Source organism: Trichechus manatus, unplaced genomic scaffold (genome assembly GCF_000243295.1).
Source record: "Trichechus manatus latirostris isolate Lorelei unplaced genomic scaffold, TriManLat1.0 scaffold00002, whole genome shotgun sequence".
Lineage (NCBI taxonomy): Eukaryota > Metazoa > Chordata > Mammalia > Sirenia > Trichechidae > Trichechus > Trichechus manatus.
The window spans coordinates 32,327,282-32,332,650 of NW_004443938.1; positions in this window are offsets into that span (position 1 = coordinate 32,327,282).

The window sequence follows — 5,369 nt, forward strand, 5'->3', positions numbered from 1 at the left end:
CGATGAAAGGATACAACCCTGATGCCCACTGTTTCCGATTTTAAACCATGCAGTATCCCCTAGTTGCATCAAATTATTGCCTCTTGGTGGATGTACAGGTTCCTCATGAGCACAATTAAGTGCTCTGGAATTCTCATTCTTTGCAATGTGATCTGTATTTGTTATGATTCACACAGTTGAATGCTTTTGCATAGTCAATAAATGGAGGTAAACATCTTTTTGGTATTCTCTGCTTTCAGCCAAGATCTATCTAACATCAGCAAAGATATCCCTCATTCTATGTTCTCTTCTGAATCTGGCTTGAATTTCTGGCAATTACCTGTCAATGTACTGCTGCAACAATTTTTGAATTATCTTTAGCATAATTTTACTTGCATGTGATATTAATGATATTTTTTGATAATATCTGCAGTCCATGGAATATGTTTCTTTGGGATGGGTCAAATATGGATCTCTTCCAGTCAGTTGTCCAGGTAACTATCTTCCAAATTTATTGCCATAGAAGAGCGAGCACCTCCAACTCTGCATATTTTGATGAACCATTTCAATTGGTATTCCTTCAATTCCTGGAGCCTTGTTTTTCTTGGATTTCTTTCTTTAGTACCATCGGTTCTTGATCATATGCTACCTCCTGAAATGGTTGAATGTTGACCAATTCTTTTTGGTACAGTAATTCTTTGTAATCCTTCCATTTTCTTTTGATGCTTCCTGCATCATTCAATTTTTGCCCACAGAATCTCTCAATATTGCAACTCAAGGGCTGAATTTTTTCTTTAGTTCTTTCAGCTTGAGAAATGCTGAGAGTGTTCTTCAGTTTTGGTTTTCTAACTCCAGGTCTTTGCACATTTCATTATAATACTTTACTTTGTCTTCTCCAGCTGTCCTTTGAAACCTTTTGTTCAGCTCTTTTACTTCATCGTTTCTTCTGTCAGATTTAGCTACTCCATGTTTAAGAGCAAATTTCAGAGTGTCTTCTGACATCCATTTTGGCCTTTTGCTTTCTTTTTTTTTTATTGTACTTCAGGTGAAGGTTTATAGAACAAATAGTTTCTCATGAAACAGTAGTACGCATATTGTTTTATGACATTGGTTAACAATCCCATGACATGTCAACCCTCTCCCTTTTTGACCTCTTTTTTTTTTTTTTTTTTTTGGTGAAAATATACATAGCCAAAGATACACCATTTCAAAAATTTCTACATGCACAGTTCGGTGACATCGACTATGCTCTTCCAATTGTGCTGCTATTCTCACTTTAGATGAAGGTTTACAGAACAAAATATTTTCTCATTAAACAGTTACTACATATGTTGCCCTATGACAATGGTTAACAACCTCACAACACGTCAACACTATACTTACTCAAACTTGGGTTCCCTATCACCAGCTTTCCTGTCCCTTTCTGCCTTCTAGCCCGTGTTCCTGGACTGTTGTGCCTCATTAGTCCCATTTGGTTTTATAGGGCTGTCCACTTCCCGGCTGAACGGTGAACCTCAGAAGTGACTTCACCACTGAGCTAAAAGGGTGTCTGGGGGCCATACCCTCGAGGTTTCTCCAGTCTCCTTTAGGCCAGTAAATCTGGTATTTTTTTTTTTGTGAGTTAGAATTTTGTTCTACATCCTTCTCCAGCTCTGTCTAGAACCCTCTGTTGTGATCCTGGTCAGAGCAGTCAGTGGTGGTAGCTGGGCACCATCTAGTTGTACTAGACTCAGTCTGGTGGAGGCCTTGGTAGCTGTGGTCCATTAGTCCTTTGGACTAATCATTTCCTTATATCCTGTTCTCTTCATTCTCCCTTGCTCCCGAAGGGATGAGACCAGTGGAGTATCTTAGATGGCTTCTCACAGGCTTTTAAGACCACAGACTCTTTCTCATCTTTTTAACGACCTTTCAGTTTTTTCATGTATGATTTCCTTGATGGCTTCATACAACTCATTTTGTCTTCAGTCATTAGTGTTCAATACATCAAGTCTATTCTTGACACGGTCTCTAAATTCAGGTGGGATATACTCAAGGTTGTAGTTTGGCTCTCTTGCACTTGTTTTAATTTTCTTCAGCTTGAACTTGCATATGACTAATTGATGGTCTGTTTTGCAGTCAGCCCCTGGCCTTGTTCTGACTGATATGAACTTCTCCATTAACTCTTTCCACAGATATAGTCGATTTGATTCCTGAATATTCCATATGGTGAGGTCCATGTGTATAGTTTCCATTTATATAGTTGAAAAAAATTTTTTAATAAGTCCTTGGTCTTGCAATATTCTACAATGAGATTTCTCATTTCTTTTGTATCACCAAGGCCATATTTTCCAACTATTGATCCTTCTTTGTTTCCAACTTTCACACTCTAATCACCCGTAATTATCCATGCATCTTGATAGCATTTTTTATCAATTTTAGACCACAGCAGTTGGTAAAAACCTTCAATTTCTTCATCTTTGGCATTAGTGACTGGTGCATAAATTTGAATAATAGTCAGATTAACTGGTCTTCCTTGTAGGTGTATCAGAGAGATACATAAGGCATGGCAGGTATGGTAATTGCCCTGGGTACCACTTGAAGGGGGTTGGGTTGGGGTGGGGACACCACTGGGCAATTTCTATTAACCATCACAATTTTCTTCACTCGCTGTAAGAGATCATTCAGCAATTTAAAACTAATACTTTCTTATTTGAGAGCCTCCATGGGTCCAAGGAGACTGTGCAATCTTGCTTCGCTGAGTGTAGAAAGAGAAGAAACTGAAAAATATGACTTTGAGAACATCATAGACCAATTTCATCAGTGAAAGCAAGGAAGGTGCAGCTGTAATTTTCATATAATGCCATAATCTGTTAAGTAAAAGATTAACGAGCTTGACTAGAATTTTTTGAGCTCATATTATGGTACAGTTATCTAAAAGATGGGCGTTTGATGTTTGGATAGGGGTGCAGAGGCATAGTGAGGGCGGGGCAGAGGAGGGCACTTGTCCCAGGGCACAAGGCCCAGGGGGCGCCAGACAAGGCACGGAATGACATTCCGAGGCACCATAAATATGAAAGGCTCCTGACTGAGGCATCCGGACAAGAGGGGGAAGGGGTTTTTGCTAACATGTCTCCACTACCAACATCTATTCATCTTGAAATTGGGGATGAGGGTGCAACTTAGAGATTGTCCCTGGGTACTCCTTACCCTTCCAATGCCTCTGAAGGGGTGCTCTTTCAGTGCTTGCCATAGATGCTATTTTCTGTAGATAAGCCTCTGAGATGTATAGATATTACCCTATCACTAACAGATTTTTATTTCAGGATAAATCCTGAAATGTGTTCTTTTTGAGGATGAATGCAATGTCATTCCTCTTCAATTTATCATTCCTGGCATAGTAGAACATATGATTGTCTGATTCAAAATGGCCAATACCAGTTCATTTCAGCTAACTAATACCTAGGATATCGATCTTCAAGTGTTCCATTTCATTTTTGACAACTACCAATTTTCCTTGGTTCATACTGCATACATTCCATGTTCCAATTATTAATGGATGTTTGCAGCTGTTTCTTCTCATTTTGAGTCATGCCACATAAGCAAACTAAGGTCCAGAAAGCTTTACTCCATCCACATCATTAAAGTCAACTCTACTTTGAGGAGGCAGCTCTTTCCAGATAGTATTTTGAGTGCCTTCCAACCTGAGGGGCTCATCTTCCAGCACTATATCAGACAATGTTCTGCTGCTATCTGTAAAGTTTTCACTGATCAGCTTTTTTCAGAAGTAGACTGGCAAATCTTTCTTCACAATTTGTCTTAGTCTGGAAGCTCTGCTGAAACCTGTTCACCATGGGTGACCCTACTGGTATTTGAAATACTGGTGGCATAGTTCCAGCATCACAGCAACATGCAAGCCACCACAGTACAACAAACTGACAGACAAGTAGTGGCTTTGAACCTTATATAAATTAAATATTCCCACCCAGACACTTACATCCCCCATTATTGCTTCATTTTTTTTTTCTTACTGCCAACTAACATACCCTACATTTTACTTATTCATCTGCAATGTATACTGTCAATAATTCCTTAATAGAATGTAATATCTGCAGAGGTAAGTGTTTTGGGGTTTTGTTTTTTGTTATATTTAAACACCCAACAACTACATCAAAGTTGCCATACACATAATTTTGAATAAATAAATCAGTGAATGCATGGACAAATATATGACAAAATAAGTAAATGCTGAGAATAGATTCAGTAGAAACTAAGTAGAAACCCTAGTTTGTCTGTTAAAGATCTGTATTGTAACTCAACTATTCTTAGCTCAACATAGGGTAACATAAGGATAAGAGTGATTTAAAAGTGACATAAGGATAAAAGCGACAAGATGAATACCAAATGATTATTTTATGGTTGTTTGAAGTAACCCCTTCTTCTCTTCCTTTCATTACTTATGCAAGCTGGCACATACATCAATTTGTTTCTAAGATAAAGAGATAACCAGAGATGTAAATTATAATGAACATACAAAAATAATAGAGTAGAAATAATTTCCATCATTTTAAATAATATACACTTATATTTGATTAAGGAAATAAATGTTTTAATATGTTTAAATCCTCATCATATATCTAACAATATAAATACAAATAACCAAGTCTGTCATAAATGGAGAAGGATCAGTGTGGAAGAACATTTTACAATTTCTGTTTTGTTCATGTGCTTTATCATTCCAGTTTTACCTCTGTTTATTCAGTAAGTATTCACTTTATTTCTGTGCATTTGGTAGTTACCCTAGAAAAACTTCATGTATCTTGAATTTATAAAAAATCTACTGCTAATCCATATCTTTAGCCTTATCTTAAACATTCTAAGAAACTTGTTGTTGTTGTTAGGTGCTGTCAAGTTGGTTCCGACTCATAGAGATGCTACATACAACAGAACAAAACACTGCCCTGTCCTGTGCCATCCTCACAATCGTTATGCTTGAGCTGGTTGTTGCAGCCACTGTGTCAATCCACCTCTTTGAGGGTCTTCCTCTTTTTCACTGACCCTCTGCTTTACCAAGTGTCTTAGTCATCTAGTGCTGCTATAACAGAAACATCACAAGTGGATGGTTTTAATGAAGAGAAGTTTATTTCCTCACAAAGTAGGCTAAAAGTTCAAATTCAGGGTGTCAGCTCCAGGGAAAGTCTTTCTCTGTCAACCTTCTCAGCAGTGTTCCCCCTGACTAGGAGCTTCTCTGTGCAGGGACCCTGGTCCAAAGGACGCGCTCTGCTCTGGCACTGCTTTCTTGATGGTATGAGGTCCCCCTGTCTCACTGCTCACTTCTGTCTTTTATATCTCAAGAGATTGCCTCAGGACACAATCCAGTCCTATAGTTCAGGTCCTGCCTTACTAACACAACT